Below are 20,572 nucleotides of genomic sequence, written 5' to 3'. Positions count from 1 at the left end.
CATAGATTACTTGATAATGTAAGTACATTTAATAATATTTAATTATACCGTATGATCCATCACCTGAGAAACATTAATAGAACATCCATTCGATTCTCCCCAACACTAACATTTCCCCCCTTTGAAAATACTTCACTCATACCAAGAGCAAGTATTTTCATTACTATTAAAACATAATTATATACATCCTGTTTACCGGTAACATGCATATTCGGGTTCGGTTCAGGAGACTCATAAGGTTTTCCATACATGATTTCATAGGGACTTACTGACATCCCACTTCTTGGCTGGCTTTATTCTAATTCTTAGCAAAGCTATCGGTAAGGCCTGTGGCCACTGTATCTTAGCCTCCTGACAGATTTTGCGTAATTGTCCTTTTAAAGTTTGGTTCATCCTCTCTACTTGACCACTAGATTGAGGCCTCCATGGGGTATGTAAGTTCCAGGTAATTCCTAGTAACCTACTAACCTCCTTAACCACATTGGCAATGAAATGTGGTCCCCTGTCTGAAGAAATACCCAATGGTACACCAAATCTAGGGACTATTTCCCGTAGTAACCATTTTACCGTTTCTTTAGCTTGGTTGGTTCGACAGGGAAGGGCCTCTGGCCATCCTGAAAAAGTATCAACCCCTACCAATAGGTATTTATAACCTCTTGCTTTAGGCAGTTCCACGAAATCTATTTGCCAGTAATCTCCAGGCTCTATTCCAGCTCTAGTTCTCCCCATCTCAGCATGTTTCCTTGCTACCGGGTTATTCTTTAAGCAAAGCTCACATTTTGACATTACTGACTTTGCCATTGTTAACATGTGTACCGAGATGACACCTCGTTTCAAATAGGTCACCATTGCTTCTGCACCCCAGTGACATTCATTATGTTTTATTTGTAAGATTTCTCGCATTACTATAGGAGGCACTATAAGTTGTCCTGTCGCAGTCACATACCAGCCGTCAGGATTCTTCTGGGCCTTCATCAAATTTGCAAGTCTCTCATCTTCTGCTGAATACTTTGGGTTTTTAGGTAATTTAAAACAAGAGAGGCCTACCTTCGATGGAATTAGAGCCATTGCTTTCCATACTTCACGCGCAACCTTCCGGGCCGTCAAATCTGCCAGTCTGTTACCTTCTGCAATCTCTGACGCCCCTCCTTGATGGGCTTTACAATGCATTATGGCCACCTGTTGGGGTTTCTGTACAGCTGTTATTAATTTCAATATTTCTTCCTGATATTTTATATTAGTCCCTTGTGAGGATAGCATTCCCCTTTCTTTCCATAATGCCCCATGTACGTGGACTACCCCGAATGCATATTTTGAATCTGTCCAAATATTCACATTCTTACCCTCGCTTAGTTCCAGGGCCCGCGTCAGGGCGACTATTTCTGCTCGTTGGGCTGAAGTCCCCGGAGGTAGGGAATTTGCCTCGATCACTACCTTTGATGTAGTTACTGCGTATCCTGCATAACGAGTCCCATTTTCCACGAAGCTGCTTCCATCTGTGAAAAGTTCCCAATCTGGTCTCTCCAGAGGCTGATCTTTTAAGTCTGTTCTGCTGGCATAGGTATGTTCGATGATCTCCACGCAATCATGACTGAGGTCTCCTTCCTCCGCAGTTGTTCCTAGAAACACTGCTGGGTTCAATAGGTTAGTAGTTCTTAACATTCATTTGGCTGGGCGATAGCCAATGGCCCCCCTTTTGCCTGTATTAAAAGGACTGTGGCTGCCACGGCCCTTAAACACGAGGGCCATCCGGCGCTTACCGCATCCAATTGTTTAGAAAAATACCCCACAGGTCTTTTCCAGCTCCCGAGTCGCTGGGTCAGTACTCCTAATGCCAATCGTTGTCTCTCATGCACAAACAGCTGAAAGTCCTTTGATGAGTCCGGCAAGCCCAAGGCAGGCGCCTTTATCAGGGCTTTTTTTAATTTCTTAAAGGCCTCTTGTTGTGGCTTTCCCCAGGTAAATGTACAGGCCTTTTGGGTTTCATAGAGGGGCTTTGCTATGAGTCCATAGTCCATTACCCACAGTCTACACCACCCGGCCATACCTAGGAAAGCCCGTAGTTCGTGCAGATTTCGCGGCTCGGGGATTTCACAAGTAGCTTGTATTCGGTTAACTCCCAATTTTCTTTGTCCTTGAGAAATTTCACATCCCAAATAAATTACTGTTGTGCACGCGATTTGTGCCTTTTGTTTAGAAACCTTGTACCCATTTAGTCCCAATTGATTCAAAATATCAATAGTTACCTGAATACATTCTGACTCTCCTTCGGTAGCTATTAATATATCGTCCGCATATTGTAGCAGCAAGTATCGGTCCTTTGGTACCTGAATCTGTTCTTGGTTAATCCAGTCTTCTATTTCTTTAGCTAGTTGACTGCCGAAGAGGGTCGGGCTATTCTTGAATCCTTGAGGCAACCTTGTCCAGGTTAGTTGCATCTTTCGTCCGTTCCGTGGATTTTCCCATTCAAAAGCAAAAAGCTTTCTACTTTCCTTGTCAATGGGTATGCAGAAGAAGGCGTCTTTTAAATCAATTACCGTAAACCACTTATATTTCTCTTTTACAGATGTTAACAATGTATAAGGATTAGCCACCACTGGGTGAATATCTTTTGTTATTTCGTTTATTGCCCTAAGGTCCTGCACTAGCCTGTATTCCCCATTAGGTTTCTTTACTGGGAAAATTGGGGTATTATATTCAGATTTGCATTCCTCCAGAATGTGGTAGCTAAGAAATTTATCTATAATCTTTACTATCCCTAGCCTAGCTTCTAGCTTCAACGGGTACTGTTTAATCCGTACCGGTCGGGCCCCTTCCTTAAGTTCAATTTTTACTGGCTGGGCTAGTTTTGATTTTCCAGGCTATTTCCAACAGCCTATCCAAATTTCTCAAATCTGCACCTTCTAACTTTTGCAATTTCTTCCTAATATCCTCTTGGGCTTGTCCCAAGAAAATGAGTGCTAATTGAGCTTTAGCTTGCTCAGTCTCTACGTCTAAATCTGTATATTTCTTAGCAGTTTCTTTCAATCTCTCTAAAAAGGCGGAAGGTGATTCCGCTTTTTCTTGCCTGACATTATACAATTTTGACCAATTTATGGTCCGGGGCATGGCATTCTGTACCCCGATTTGTACCCAATCTTGATATCTCTTCAGCCTCCTTATTCCATCCCCTGTGTTATAATCCCATTGGGGATCCTCAGTGGGGAAGTTTTGATCTAGATTTCCAAGCACTAATCCATTTCATATATCTTCTCGGGCTCTCTCTCTGGCTGCCCGCAATACCATGTCTTTTTCTGTCGAGTCCATCAAAGTATCCAGGATCACCTGGAGATCATCCCAATCGGGATTTTGGGTTTTAATTATCATTTTCATTACCCTGGCTACTTTATCTGGGTTTTCCCTGTAGGTGCCGGCTGCTTGTTTCCATATCATTAAGTCCCCAGCTGAAAAAGGCACCTTGACATATACCGGTCCTTCTGTCCCCACTCCTTGCCTGAGGAGAGCGATTATTTTCCCTCCCTGTTCGTTTATAGTTTCTCCTGCCCTTCGCTGTTGCCGGGTCCTATGTGACACGGGGAGACTAAAATCGGGGATTCTCCATCACTACTGCTATCTTCCTTTTCTCTTTTCCCTCCCTGTCCTGGCTCTTCCGGCGGAGCCGACGGCGCAACTTCCAGATCAATATTTCCATTATTATATTATTATATTATATTATTATATTATTATATACATTATTATATTATTATATACATTATTATATTATTATATTATATTATTTCCCATAATACTTATTATTCTCTATTGCCTGATGCTGTATACAGCGTCCCTCCTTAGTACATGCACAACAACGTTCCTCAGTTTAAACTTCAAGCACCATTATTCCACAAGCATGCTGCCATTCAGGCTTTCGGCGCAAATAAAAGAATAATTCCACATACGGCAGTTCATCATATTTTCCTTCCCACTTACAAAATAGCATTATTGTAAAATTGTATTATATTGCAATGTTCCATTCTCAGGCCAAGTTTCTTGGTCCTCTAGTTTATACTGTGGCCACCAAATATTACAATAATCAATCAGCTTTCCTTTCCGCATTTCTTGACCAAAACCTCCCTCTTTCCAGTGTGCTAGCAAACACCCCAGCGGGGATGTCCGCGGGATAGGTACATCTTTTCCCAGAATTTCTTTAATCTTTTTCATTTTGAGCTTATGATACGGACCCAAAAGCTGCCGGAGCAGCAACACACTCTCCCGAAAGCTGCCGGAGCAGCAACACACTCTCCCGAAAGCTGCCGGAGCAGCAACACACTCTCCCGAAAGCTGCCGGAGCAGCAACAGCACACTTTCAAGAAGCTGCCGGAGCAGCAGTGTGCTTTCCCAAAAGCTGCCGGAGCAGCAGCGTGCTTTCGCAAAAAGCTGCCGGAGCAGCAGCAGCACGCTTTCTACATACCAATAATACCAGGTGCTGACCCTTCAGCACAAACCAATACAATTACCAATGCCGAACCTGCAGAGCTTTCGCTCTGTCTAACGGACGGCGCCTAGGCTTACCCCGGGAGCTCCCTGCCCAACCGAGCGTGGCTTTCGCCGCGTCTGACCGGCAGGCTTTCCCAACCAAATCGGTACCGAATACCCAAAGTTGAAAGCACCTTTGCTTACCACTCCAGTGGTACGTCGTGAGCAGCGGAGGTCGGTCGTGGTCGACTGCTCCCCGAGAATCCCTCGGTGCCGTCTGGAGCGAAACCGAGACACGATCCGCCTCAGCAGTGCCCACGCTGTCCCATCTGGGTCGCCAAAATGTTAGCATAGCAACCACATAACCACCAAGTGATTATATGAAGGTGCTTTATTCAGCGCTGGAAGCCGGGGCAGGTGCCCAAATCTGGCTTCAAGTCCCGTTACTTCCCAGCCGTTATTTATACATACAATATTGCGTCAGGTATACATATTCATTACAGGTTGCAACATCAGCCTCGCTTTTCATTCTAATTAGCTCCCCTCCCCTTTGCACATGCGTGGCGCACTCTGGTGGTCGTCCAGGTGGTCGTCCAGATGAAGTAAGGAGTCTTCCTCTCCGCTAAACTCTTTCACCTTTCTCACTCGACGCATGCTCCCTCCGCTCCTTGGTTCTGCTTCAACTCATTTCATCATCTCCAGGCCCTTATCCAAGGTCAGGTTGTACCTGTTCCCTCCCAGGGTTCCCCTTCAACGATTCCTTTAAATGTTCAATGTACTCCCTAGGTTTCCAGTATACATAGATTACTTGATAATGTAAGTACATTTAATAATATTTAATTATACCGTATGATCCATCACCTGAGAAACATTAATAGAACATCCATTCGATTCTCCCCAACACTAACACAGTGAGTCCAGAGAGTGCACTGGCACCACTGGGGATGCATTGCAGTGAATCCAGAGAGTGCACTGGCACCACTGGGGATGCAGTGCAGTGAGTCCAGAGAGTGCACTGGCACCACTGGGGATGCACTGCAGTGAGTACAGAGAGTGCACTGGCACCACTGGGGATGCACTGCAGTGAGTCCAGAGAGTGCACTGGCACCACTGGTGATGCAGTGCAGTGAGTCCAGAGAGTGCACTGGCACCACTGGTGATGCACTGCAGTGAGTCCAGAGATTGCACTGGCACCACTGTGGATGCAGTGCAGTGAGTCCAGAGACTTCACTGGCACCACTGGGAATGCAGAGAAGTGAGTGCAGAGAGTGCACTGGCACCACTGGGGATGCAGTGCAGTGAGTCCAGAGAGTGCACTGGCAGCACTTGGGATGCAGTGCAGTGAATCCAGAGAGTGCACTGGCACCACCTGTGATGCAGTGCAGTGAGTCCAGAGAGTGCACTGGCACCAATGGGGCTGCAGTGCAGTGAGTCCAAAGAGTGCACTGGCACCACTGGGGATGCACTGCAGTGAGTCCAGAGAGTGCACTGGCACCACTGGGGATGCAGTGCAGTGAGTCCAGAGAGTGCACTGGCACCACTGGTGATGCACTGCAGTGAGTCCAGAGATTGCACTGGCACCACTGTGGATGCAGTGCAGTGAGTCCAGAGACTTCACTGGCACCACTGGGAATGCAGAGAAGTGAGTGCAGAGAGTGCACTGGCACCACTGGGGATGCAGTGCAGTGAGTCCAGAGAGTGCACTGGCAGCACTTGGGATGCAGTGCAGTGAATCCAGAGAGTGCACTGGCACCACCTGTGATGCAGTGCAGTGAGTCCAGAGAGTGCACTGGCACCAATGGGGCTGCAGTGCAGTGAGTCCAAAGAGTGCACTGGCACCACTGGGAATGCACTGCAGTGAGTCCAGAGAGTGCACTGGCACCACTGGTTATGCAGTACAGTGAGTCCAGAGAGTGCACTGGCACCACTGGGGATGCACTGCAGTGAGTCCAGAGAGTGCACTGGCACCACTGGGGATGCACTTCAGTGAGTCCAGAGATTGCGCTGGCACCACTGGGGATGCAGTGCATTGAGTCCAGAGAGTGCACTGGCACAACAGGGGATGCACTTCAGTGAGTCCAGAGAGTGCACTGGCAGCACTGGGGATGCAGTGCAGTGAGTCCAGAGAGTGCACTGGCACCACTGGGGATGCACTGCAGTGAGTCCAGAGAGTACACGCACCAGTGGGGATGCAGTGCAGTGAGTCCAGAGAGTGCACTGGCACCACTGGGGATGCACTGCAGTGAGTCCAGAGAGTGCACTGACACCACTGGGGATGTGTCCAGTGAGTCCAGTGAGTGCACTGGCACCACTGGGGATGCAGTGCAGTGAGTCCAGAGAGTACACTGGCACCAGTGGGGATGCAGTGCAGTGAGTCCAGAGAGTGCACTGGCACCACTGGGGATGCAGTGCAGTCAGTCCAGCTTACACCTCCCCTCCAGTTCAGCTTACACCTGAAAGATATCTACTAGACCGGATCGTCTTGAAGCCCCCCCTCTAGCTCAACCACACAAATAGTACACCAAAACTAAAGAATTTACTAAACTAATTAAACTAAAGCATTTTACAGTCTTAGTATAGGCGATAGAAAAGACACTTAGACGCGATAGAGACCCCAGTACCGTAAGGGAAAGATGAAATAGCAGTGAAACAATCAAAGCGACAGACAGCAAAGATCAACCCTTGTACCTTTTGCATCATGGTTTAGCGAGAACAACCAAGCAAAGTGAACTAAAGTTTGCCCCCCCGAAACCCAAGCGAGCTACTTTCAAGCAGTTAAAGAGAGCGAACCCGTCTCTGTTGCAAAAGAGTGGGATGACTTGTCAGTAGAGGTGAAAAGCCAACCGAGCTGGGTGATAGCTGGTTACCTGTGAAACGAATCTAAGTTCCCCCTTAATCCTCCCTACCGGACATCCTGAACCCTAATGAGATGATTAAGAGCTATTTAATGGAGGGACAGCTCCATTAAAAAAGGACACAACCTCGACTAGCGGATAATTCTTACTACTGATCCTACCGTGGGCCCTAAAGCAGCCATCAAAAAAGAGTGCGTCAAAGCTCCACCACCTAAAAATACCAAAATAAGATGATTCCCTTATCACAAACAGGTCAACCTATGAATATAGGAGAATTAATGCTAAAATAAGTAACTCAGGGCCACACCCCTCTAACGGCGCAAGCTTACATAGAAACATTATTAACAGACCTAGACAGATACAAAAACCCCTACAAGACCACGTATTAACTAACCCTGTTAACCCGACTCAGGAGCGCCTATAAGAGCGATTAAAATCTGTGAAAGGAACTCGGCAAATTAATAAGGCCCGACTGTTTACCAAAAACATAGCCTTCAGCAAATTAAACAAGTATTGAAGGTGATGCCTGCCCGGTGACTTAGGTTTAACGGCCGCGGTATCCTAACCGTGCAAAGGTAGCGCAATCAATTGTCCCATAAATCGAGACTTGTATGAATGGCTAAACGAGGTCTTAACTGTCTCTCACAGATAATCAGTGAAATTGATCTCCCCGTGCAAAAGCGGGGATGTGAACATAAGACGAGAAGACCCTGTGGAACTTAAAAATCAACGACCACCGCGAATCCTCAATCAACCCCACTGGGGCCACTACCATCGCAGAGCCTGGTCGATATTTTTCGGTTGGGGCGACCTTGGAGGAGAACAAATCCTCCAAAAACAAGACCATACCTCTTTACCTAGAGCTACCCCTCAAAGTGCTAACAGTGACCAGACCCAATATAATTGATTAATGGACCAAGCTACCCCAGGGATAACAGCGCAATCCCCCTCAAGAGCCCATATCGACAGGGGGGTTTACGACCTCGATGTTGGATCAGGACATCCTAATGGTGCAGCCGCTATTAAGGGTTCGTTTGTTCAACGATTAACAGTCCTACGTGATCTGAGTTCAGACCGGAGCAATCCAGGTCGGTTTCTATCTATGACACACTCTCCCCAGTACGAAAGGACCGGGAAAGTGGGGCCAATACCACAAGCACGCCCCCCCCCTCTAAGCAGTGAAACCAACTAAACCGTGAAGAGGGCCTTCCCCCACCACTTTCAATCCTAGAAAAGGACCAGCTAGAGTGGCAGAGCCCGGCAAGTGCAGAAGGCTTAAGCCCTTTCCCCAGAGGTTCAAATCCTCTCCCTAGCTTCACCCATGATTCAAATAACAACACTAAGCTGCCTCGTTATATCCCTCCTATACATCATCCCAATCCTGATTGCCGTAGCCTTCCTAACCCTAGTAGAACGGAAAATCCTAAGCTACATACAATCCCGCAAAGGCCCTAACGTTGTCGGGCCTTTTGGCCTACTTCAACCATTTGCGGACGGACTGAAACTATTTACCAAAGAGCCCATCCGACCCTCTACCTCTTCCCCACTTCTATTCATTCTGATACCAATACTAGCCCTTGTCCTAGCCCTCACCACTTGAGCACCACTACCACTCCCATTTCCCCTAGCAGATCTAAACCTCGGAGTTCTCTTCCTAATAGCCATGTCAAGCCTAGCCGTCTACTCAGTCCTATGATCAGGCTGAGCCTCGAACTCAAAATACGCACTAATCGGAGCCCTACGGGCAGTAGCACAGACCATTTCATACGAAGTGACACTGGCCATAATCCTGCTATCAATAATCATACTAAGCGGAAGCTACACACTCAGCTCCTTTGCCGTCGCACAGGAGCCTCTATACTTCATTTTCTCCTCATGACCCCTAGCAATAATATGATACGTATCCACCCTAGCAGAGACAAACCGAGCTCCTTTTGACCTCACAGAGGGTGAATCTGAGCTAGTCTCAGGGTTTAACGTTGAATACGCCGCAGGACCCTTCGCCTTATTCTTCCTAGCTGAATATGCGAACATTATGCTAATAAATACACTTACAGCCATCATATTCCTAAACCCAAGCGCCCTAGGGCCACCCACAGAACTATTCCCCGTCATCCTAGCCACAAAAGTCCTCCTACTATCTTCTGGTTTCTTATGGGTCCGAGCTTCATACCCACGATTCCGATATGACCAACTAATGCACCTACTATGAAAAAACTTCCTACCCCTCACACTAGCTCTGTGCCTCTGACACATCAGCATACCTATCTGCTATGCAGGCCTACCTCCTTACATAAGGAAATGTGCCTGAACTACAAAGGGTCACTATGATAAAGTGAACATAGAGGTATAACAGCCCTCTCATTTCCTGTTGACCTTAGAAAAGTAGGAATTGAACCCACACAAGAGAAATCAAAATTCTCCATACTTCCCTTATATTATTTTCTAGTAGAGTCAGCTAATCAAGCTATCGGGCCCATACCCCGAAAATGATGGTTTAACCCCCTCCTCTACTAATGAACCCTTACGCGACCCCAATCATAACCTTCAGCCTCATCTTGGGCACCACAATCACAATTTCCAGCAACCACTGAGTTCTGGCCTGGACAGGACTGGAGATCAACACACTAGCCATCATTCCCCTAATTGCCAAATCCCACCACCCACGAGCAGTAGAAGCCGCAACGAAATACTTCCTAACCCAAGCAGCTGCTTCCGCCCTGGTCCTATTCTCTAGCATAACCAATGCCTGAGTCACCGGCCAATGAGACATCACACAAATAAACCACCCAACCTCCTGTCTACTACTGACAGCAGCAATCGCTATTAAACTGGGCCTAGTGCCATTTCACTTCTGATTCCCAGAAGTACTACAAGGATCGCCACTAATAACAGCCCTGCTACTCTCGACCCTCATAAAATTCCCCCCACTAACCCTGCTCCTACTAACATCCAAATCCCTCGACCCAGCTCTACTCACCGCCATGGCCCTAGCCTCAACAGCACTAGGAGGCTGAATAGGACTGAACCAAACACAAACACGCAAAATCCTAGCCTTCTCGTCCATCTCCCACTTAGGCTGAATCGCCATCATCCTAGTTTACAGCCCCAAATTGGCCTTACTTACCTTCTACCTATACACAATCATAACATCAGCCGTATTCCTAGCCCTTAACAAAATCAAAGCCCTTAACCTATCCATGATCACAACCTCATGAACAAAAACCCCAGTGCTAAACGCCACCCTAATACTAGTACTTTTATCCCTAGCAGGCCTCCCCCCATTAACAGGCTTTATACCAAAGTGACTTATCATCCAAGAACTAACTAAACAGGAAATAACACCAGCAGCCATGGCAATTGCCATGCTATCACTGCTCAGCCTCTTCTTCTACCTACGCCTCGCATACCACTCAACAATTACCCTTCCCCCCAACTCCTCTAACCACATAAAACAATGATACACTAGCAAAGCCCCAAGCACACCTACTGCGGTCCTTGCCTCACTATCAATCCTCTTACTTCCCCTGTCCCCAATAATACATGCCATTGTCTAGAAACTTAGGATAACACCCCAAACCGAAGGCCTTCAAAGCCTTAAATAAGAGTTAAACCCTCTTAGTTTCTGCACATTAAGACTTACAGAATATTAACCTGTATCTTCTGAATGCAAGTCAGACGCTTTAATTAAGCTAAAGCCTCCCTAGACAGATGGGCTTCGATCCCACAAAACTCTAGTTAACAGCTAAATGCCTAAACCAATTGGCTTCTGCCTACAAAGACCCTGACGCACCCTAGTGCGCATCGATGAGCTTGCAACTCAACATGAATTTCACTACAGAGCCGATAAGAAGAGGAATTAAACCTCTGTAAAAAGGACTACAGCCTAACGCTTCAACACTCAGCCATCTTACCCGTCACCTTCATCAACCGATGACTATTTTCCACTAACCATAAGGATATTGGCACCCTGTACCTCATCTTCGGGGCATGAGCAGGAATAGTCGGCACCGCACTCAGCCTATTAATCCGCGCAGAACTAGGACAACCAGGAACTCTCCTAGGCGACGACCAAATTTACAACGTAATCGTTACCGCTCACGCCTTTGTAATAAGCTTCTTTATAGTCATACCCATCATGATCGGAGGATTCGGCAACTGATTAGTCCCCCTCATAATCGGTGCCCCCGACATAGCATTCCCGCGAATAAACAACATAAGCTTTTGACTCCTCCCCCCATCATTCCTCCTCCTACTAGCCTCATCCACTGTAGAAGCTGGCGCCGGCACAGGCTGAACTGTCTACCCTCCCCTAGCAGGTAACCTTGCCCACGCCGGAGCTTCAGTAGACCTGGCTATCTTCTCACTCCACTTAGCCGGTATCTCCTCCATCCTTGGGGCCATCAACTTTATCACCACAGCCATCAACATAAAACCCCCCGCACTCTCACAATACCAAACCCCACTATTTGTCTGATCCGTACTAATTACCGCCATCCTACTCCTTCTATCACTCCCCGTACTCGCCGCCGGTATTACAATATTACTAACTGATCGAAACCTAAACACCACATTCTTCGACCCCGCTGGAGGAGGAGACCCAATCCTGTACCAACACCTATTCTGATTCTTCGGACACCCAGAAGTCTATATTCTGATCCTACCGGGGTTTGGAATCATCTCACACGTAGTCACGTACTACTCAGGCAAAAAGGAGCCCTTTGGCTACATGGGAATAGTCTGAGCCATACTATCCATCGGCTTCCTAGGATTCATCGTCTGAGCTCACCACATGTTTACAGTAGGAATAGACGTTGATACCCGAGCCTACTTTACATCAGCCACTATAATCATTGCCATCCCTACCGGAATCAAAGTATTTAGCTGACTAGCCACCCTGCACGGAGGAACAATCAAATGAGACCCCCCCAATACTATGAGCTCTAGGATTTATCTTCCTATTTACCATCGGAGGATTAACAGGAATCGTTCTTGCAAACTCTTCCCTAGACATCGCCCTGCACGACACGTACTACGTAGTTGCCCACTTCCACTACGTCCTATCCATAGGCGCCGTCTTTGCCATTCTAGCAGGATTTACTCACTGATTCCCACTACTCACTGGGTTTACCCTACACCAAACATGAGCAAAAGCCCACTTCGGGGTAATATTTACAGGAGTAAACCTAACGTTCTTCCCCCAGCACTTCCTAGGCCTAGCAGGAATACCCCGACGATACTCGGACTATCCCGACGCCTACACACTATGAAACACCATTTCCTCCATCGGCTCCCTAATCTCAATAGTAGCCGTAATCATACTAATATTCATCATCTGAGAAGCCTTTTCGGCCAAACGAAAAGTCCTACAACCAGAACTAACTACCACAAACGTTGAATGAATCCACGGCTGCCCTCCCCCATACCATACTTTCGAGGAACCGGCCTTCGTCCAAGTACAAGAAAGGAAGGAATCGAACCCTCACATGCTGGTTTCAAGCCAACTGCATTAACCGCTCATGCTTCTTTCTTATGAGACGTTAGTAAACCAATTACATAGCCTTGTCAAGACTAAATCACAGGTAAAAATCCTGTACATCTCATGTGGCCAACCACTCCCAACTAGGATTCCAAGACGCCTCATCACCCATCATAGAAGAACTCGTTGAATTCCACGACCACGCCCTAATCGTTGCCCTAGCTATCTGCAGCCTAGTTCTCTACCTTTTAGCCCACATACTAACAGAAAAACTCTCGTCCAATGCTGTAGACGCCCAAGAAGTAGAGCTGATCTGGACAATCCTACCTGCTATCGTCCTGGTACTCCTCGCCCTCCCATCCCTACAAATCCTCTACATAATGGACAAAATCGATGAACCAGACCTCACCCTAAAAGCCATCGGCCACCAATGATACTGAAGCTACGAATACACAGACTTCAAAGACCTATCATTCGACTCCTACATAGTGCCCACCCCAGACTTACCCAACGGCCACTTCCGACTGCTAGAAGTTGACCACCGCGTAGTTATCCCAATAGAATCCCCCATCCGCGTGATCATTACTGCAGGAGACGTACTCCACTCCTGAGCAGTCCCAACGCTCGGAGTTAAAACAGACGCAATCCCAGGCCGACTAAACCAAACTTCATTCATTACCACCCGGCCTGGGATTTTTTACGGACAATGCTCAGAAATTTGCGGGGCTAATCACAGCTACATACCCATTGTAGTAGAATCAACCCCACTCCCACATTTCGAGGCCTGATCGTCCCTTCTATCATCATCCTAATCATTAAGAAGCTATGCAACAGCACTAGCCTTTTAAGCTAGCCAAAGAGGGACTTCCCCCTCCTTAATGATATGCCACAGCTTAACCCCGCACCATGATTTTCAATCATAATTATAACCTGATTAACCCTAGCACTCCTCATCCAACCAAAACTACTAGCCTTCACCACAACCAACCCCCCATCAAATAAGACCTCCCTCACTACCAAACCCACACCATGATCCTGACCATGAACCTAAGCTTCTTTGACCAATTTTCCAGCCCCAATCTATTCGGCATCCCCTTAATCCTACTATCCCTACTCTTCCCAGCCCTACTATTCCCGTCCCCAAACAACCGATGAATCAACAACCGCCTTTCTACTATCCAAACATGACTCCTTCACCTAATCACAAAACAACTAATAGTCCCACTCAACAAAAATGGCCACAAATGAGCCATAATATTTACATCCCTAATAATCATACTTCTTACAATCAACCTTCTAGGCCTCCTTCCATATACATTCACCCCAACCACCCAACTATCTATGAACATAGCCCTAGCCTTCCCACTATGGCTCGCCACACTACTAACAGGCCTACGAAACCAACCATCAGCCTCTTTAGCCCACCTATTACCCGAAGGTACCCCTACACCCCTAATCCCCGCACTAATCCTGATCGAAACAACCAGCCTACTAATCCGCCCCCTAGCCCTCGGAGTCCGCCTTACAGCCAACCTTACAGCAGGACACTTACTCATCCAACTCATCTCTACAGCCTCCATTGCATTAATACCCACCCTTCCTGCAGTATCCATCCTAACAATAATCATCCTACTACTCCTAACCATCCTAGAAGTAGCAGTAGCCATAATCCAGGCCTACGTCTTCGTGCTCCTTCTAAGCCTATACTTACAAGAAAACATCTAATGGCACACCAAGCACACTCATACCACATAGTTGACCCAAGCCCTTGACCAATCTTCGGGGCAGCCGCCGCCCTACTCACAACCTCAGGATTAATCATGTGATTCCACTACAACTCATCCATACTACTAACCCTAGGCCTCATCTCAATACTCCTAGTAATACTCCAATGATGACGAGACATTGTACGAGAAAGCACCTTCCAAGGCCATCACACTCCCACAGTCCAAAAAGGCCTACGATACGGCATAATCCTTTTCATCACATCCGAAGCATTCTTCTTCTTAGGGTTCTTCTGAGCGTTCTTCCACTCGAGCCTGGCCCCAACCCCAGAACTAGGAGGCCAATGACCCCCAACAGGAATTAAACCACTCAACCCGATAGAAGTCCCCCTACTAAACACAGCCATCCTACTAGCCTCAGGCGTTACCGTAACGTGAGCCCATCACAGCATCACAGAAGGAAACCGAAAACACGCCATCCACGCCCTAACCCTAACGATCCTCCTGGGATTCTACTTCACAGCCCTACAAGCAATAGAATACCACGAAGCCCCATTCTCAATCGCCGATAGCGTCTACGGATCTACCTTCTTCGTTGCCACTGGATTCCACGGACTCCACGTAATCATCGGATCCTCCTTCCTGACCGTCTGCCTCTTCCGACTGATCAAGTTCCACTTTACATCAGACCACCACTTCGGATTCGAGGCAGCAGCCTGATACTGACACTTCGTAGACGTCATCTGACTATTCCTCTACATAACCATCTACTGATGAGGATCTTGCTCTTCTAGTATATTAATTACAATTGACTTCCAATCTCTAGAATCTGGTATAAACCCAGAGGAGAGCAATGAACGCACTCATGTTCATATTCGCCCTATCATCAATCCTAAGCGCCGCCCTAACCGCATTAAACTTCTGACTCGCCCAAATAAACCCCGACTCAGAGAAACCCTCACCGTACGAATGTGGATTCGACCCACTTGGATCTGCTCGATTACCATTCTCAGTCCGATTCTTCCTCAGTAGCCATCCTGTTCGTCCTATTCGACCTAGAAATCGCCCTCCTACTCCCCCTGCCATGAGCCGTCCAACTCCAATCCCCCCTAATGACCCTCACCTGAACTGTAGTGATCCTCCTTCTCCTAACACTCGGACTGGCCTACGAGTGAATTCAAGGGGGCCTAGAATGAGCAGAATAACAGAAAGTTAGTCTAACCAAAAAGATAGCTGGTTTCGACCCAGCAGATTACAGCCAACCCTGTAACTTTCTTATGTCGCCCCTACATTTAAGCTTCTACTCAGCCTTCATTTTCAGCGGACTAGGACTAGCCTTCCACCGAACCCACCTAGTATCCGCCCTACTATGCCTTGAAAGCATAATATTATCGATATTCGTAGGCCTATCAATATGATCCATCGAAAACCAAGTCTCCTCATTCACCATGGTACCAATTCTCATGCTAACCTTCTCAGCGTGTGAGGCGGGCACAGGCCTGGCCATCCTAGTAGCCTCCACCCGCACACATGGCTCCGACCATCTACACAACCTAAACCTCCTGCAATGCTAAAAATCATCCTACCCACAATCATACTTCTTCCAACAGCCCTGCTGTCTCCACCAAAATTTCTATGGACTAACACCACCTTATACAGCCTCCTAATCGCTGCCCTAAGCCTACAGTGATTAATCCCAACCTACTACCCCTACAAATTTTTATCCAACTGAACAGGAATTGACCAAATCTCATCCCCCCTCCTAGTACTATCCTGCTGACTACTCCCACTCATAATCATAGCAAGCCAAAACCACCTGCAACAAGAACCCCTACAACGCAAACGAATCTTTATCTCAACCTTAGTCGCAGTCCAGCCATTCATCCTACTAGCCTTTTCCACCACAGAACTAGCACTATTTTACATCTCATTTGAAGCAACCCTCATTCCCACCCTAATCTTAATCACCCGATGGGGGAACCAACCAGAACGCCTAAGCGCTGGCATCTACCTGCTATTCTACACGCCAGTAAGCTCTCTACCCCTGCTAATCACAATCATACACCTATACGTGAAAATTGGCACCCTGCACCTGCCAACCCTACAACTAACCCACCCAACCCTATCCACCTCATGGACAGGAATACTATCAGGTCTAGCACTGCTCATAGCATTCATAGTAAAAGCCCCACTATACGGCCTACACCTCTGACTGCCAAAAGCCCACGTAGAAGCACCCATCGCAGGCTCAATACTCCTCGCCGCCCTACTACTAAAGCTAGGAGGATACGGAATTATACGAGTCACTCTATTTATGGGCCCACTGTCCAACCTCCTGCACTACCCCTTCCTAACCCTGGCCCTATGAGGCGCCCTAATGACTAGCTCAATCTGCCTACGACAGACAGACCTAAAATCACTAATCGCTTATTCATCCGTTAGCCACATAGGCCTAGTTATCGCCGCAGGAATAATCCAAACCCACTGATCATTCTCAGGGGCAATGATCCTAATAATTTCCCATGGACTAACTTCCTCCATACTATTCTGCCTAGCCAACACAAACTATGAACGTACGCACAGCCGAATTCTACTACTCACACGAGGCCTACAACCTCTCCTACCACTCATAGCTACCTGATGATTGCTGGCCAATCTAACAAACATAGCCTTACCCCCAACAACAAACCTCATAGCAGAGCTAACCATTATAATCACCTTATTCAACTGATCTGCCTTCACGATCATCCTAACAGGAATCGCAACCCTACTAACCGCCTCCTACACCTTATTCATACTACTAATGACCCAACGAGGCTCATTCCCCTCCCACATCACATCTATGCAAAACTCAACCACGCGAGAACACCTGCTCATAACACTCCACATTATCCCAATATTCCTCCTAATCCTCAAACCCGAACTGATCTCCGGAATCCCCTCATGCAAGTATAGTTTAAACCAAACATTAGACTGTGATTCTAAGAATAGAAGTTCAAACCTTCTTACCTGCCGAGGGGAGGGTTTAACCAACAAGAGCTGCTAACTCTTACATCTGAGCCTAAAACCTCAGCCCCCTTACTTTTAAAGGATAACAGCAATCCACTGGTCTTAGGAACCACCCATCTTGGTGCAAATCCAAGTAAAAGTAGTGAACCCCACACTACTAATCAACTCCCTCACACTACTCACGCTGACAATCCTCCTAACCCCAATCATCCTGCCATTTCTATTTAAAAACTTTAAAAACACCCCACAAGCCACCACCCGCGCTGTTAAAACCGCATTCCTAATTAGCCTAGCCCCTACAACCGCATTCATCTACTCGGGAGTAGAATCTGTCACCTGCCACTGGGAGTGAAAATTCATTATAAACTTTAAAATCCCCCTGAGCCTAAAAATAGACCAATACTCAATAACATTTCTTCCAATCGCCCTATTTGTAACATGATCAATCCTACAATTCGCCATATGATACATGGCCTCAGAGCCATACGTAACAAAATTTTTCACCTACCTACTGACATTCCTAGTCGCCATACTCCTCCTAACAACCGCAAACAACATATTCCTCCTATTCGTAGGCTGGGAAGGAGTACGAATCATGTCCTTCCTTCTCATCGGCTGATGACAAGGCCGAGCAGATGCCAACACCGCCGCCCTACAAGCCGTAATCTACAACCGAATCGGAGACATCGGACTGATCCTGAGCATAGCATGACTAGCTTCAACATTCAACACCTGAGAGATCCAACAAGCCGTACACCCCCACCAAACCCCAATCCTCCCCCTCATAGGATTAATCCTCGCAGCCGCAGGAAAATCCGCCCAATTTGGACTCCACCCATGACTGCCCGCAGCAATAGAAGGCCCCACCCCAGTATCAGCCCTACTGCACTCCAGTACCATAGTAGTAGCCGGAATCTTCCTGCTCATCCGCATGCACCCCCTGCTAGCCACCAACCAGACAGCCCTAACTGCCTGCCTATGCCTAGGTGCTCTATCAACCCTATTCGCTGCCACATGCGCCCTAACCCAAAATGACATCAAAAAAATCATTGCTTTCTCAACATCCAGCCAACTAGGACTAATAATAGTCACTATCGGACTAAACCTCCCACAACTAGCCTTCCTACACATCTCAACCCATGCCTTCTTTAAAGCCATACTATTCCTATGCTCAGGGTCTATCATCCACAACCTAAACGGAGAACAAGATATCCGAAAGATAGGAGGCCTACAGAAAATACTCCCAGTCACTACTTCCTGCCTAACCATCGGAAACCTGGCGCTGATAGGAACCCCATTCCTAGCCGGATTCTACTCAAAAGACCTCATCATCGAAAGCTTAAACACATCATACCTAAATACTTGAGCCCTACTCCTAACCCTTATAGCCACAGCATTCACCGCAACCTACAGCATCCGCATAACCATCCTAGTCCAAGCTGGACAAACCCGAATCCCCCCAATAGTATCAATAAACGAAAACAACCCACTAATCACCGCCCCCCTAACCCGACTCGCCCTAGGCAGCATTACAGCAGGAATAATCATTACCTCTTTCATCACACCAACCAAAACCCCCCCAATAACCATACCCCTTATCACCAAAACCGCTGCCATCCTCATAACAATCCTAGGAATCATCCTAGCCCTAGAACTATCGAACATAACACACACCCTCACTCACCCCAAACCAAACCCCCTCATAAACTTCTCCTCTGCATTAGGGTACTTCAACCCCCTAGTACACCGATTCTTCTCCAAAAACCTACTAGAAAAGGGACAAAACATTGCCCTACACTTGATCGACCTCTCCTGACTCAAAAAAATAGGGCCAGAGGGCCTTGCTGAACTACAAGTAGCCGCAAGCAAAGCCGCAACCTCAATACACACAGGGCTAATTAAGGCCTACCTAGGATCCTTCGCCCTCTCCATCCTGGTAATAATCCTAATAACACACAGACTCACTAATGGCCCCTAACATCCGCAAATCCCATCCCCTACTAAAAATAATCAACAACTCCCTAATCGACCTACCCGCCCCCTCCAACATCTCTGCCTGATGAAACTTCGGCTCCCTTCTAGCCATCTGCTTAGCCACACAAATCCTAACAGGCCTGCTACTAGCCATACACTACACCGCAGACACTTCACTCGCCTTCTCCTCAGTAGCTCACACATGCCGAGACGTCCAGTACGGATGGCTCATCCGCAACCTCCACGCCAACGGTGCTTCGCTCTTCTTTATCTGCATCTACTTACACATCGGACGAGGCCTCTACTACGGCTCCTACCTATACAAAGAAACCTGAAACACAGGAGTAATCCTCCTACTCACCCTAATAGCAACTGCCTTCGTAGGGTATGTCCTACCATGAGGACAAATGTCATTCTGAGGGGCCACCGTAATCACCAACCTATTCTCAGCCATCCCGTACATTGGGCAAACTCTAGTAGAATGAGCCTGAGGAGGATTCTCAGTAGACAATCCAACCTTAACCCGATTCTTCGCCATCCACTTCCTACTGCCCTTCCTAATTGCAGGAATCACCCTAGTCCACCTAACCTTCCTACACGAATCAGGCTCAAATAACCCACTAGGAATCGTATCAGACTGCGACAAAATCCCATTCCACCCATACTTCTCCATTAAAGACAGCTTAGGGCTTACCCTAATAATCACCCCTCTAATAGCACTAGCCCTATTTTCACCGAACCTCCTGGTTCTTGGAATCCTAGTTGGGAGTGGTTGGCCACATGAGATGTACAGGATTTTTACCTGTGATTTAGTCTTGACAAGGCTATGTAATTGGTTTACTAACGTCTCATAAGAAAGAAGCATGAGCGGTTAATGCAGTTGGCTTGAAACCCATCCCCAGTGGTGCAAGTGCACTCTCTGAACTCACTGAAGTGCATTCCCAGTGGTGCCAGTGCACTCTCTGCACTCACTGCACTGCATCCCCAGTGGTGCCAGTGCAATCTCTGGACTCACTGCAGAGCATCCCCAGTGGTGCCAGTGCACTCTGTGGACTCACTGTAGTGCATCCCCAGTG

At 47.3% G+C, this 20,572-nt stretch overlaps 1 long non-coding RNA gene across 3 annotated transcripts in view; it reads right to left on the bottom strand.

Moving 5' to 3' along the window:
* Nucleotides 1-7,926: 7,926 nt before the first annotated feature.
* Nucleotides 7,927-20,572, bottom strand: part of LOC308200388 — a 220,262-nt gene continuing 207,616 nt past the window's right edge. For all 3 annotated transcript variants that reach the window (XR_013955591.1, XR_013955592.1, XR_013955593.1), the window contains one exon: nt 7,927-20,236. This is a non-coding gene — a long non-coding RNA (uncharacterized lncRNA). The remainder of the gene's footprint in view (nt 20,237-20,572) is intronic.

The sequence above is a fragment of the Anser brachyrhynchus genome, assembly GCF_964034855.1.
Source record: "Anser brachyrhynchus genome assembly, chromosome: 10".
NCBI lineage: Eukaryota > Metazoa > Chordata > Aves > Anseriformes > Anatidae > Anser > Anser brachyrhynchus.
This window is presented reverse-complemented; position numbering and strand designations above follow the sequence as displayed.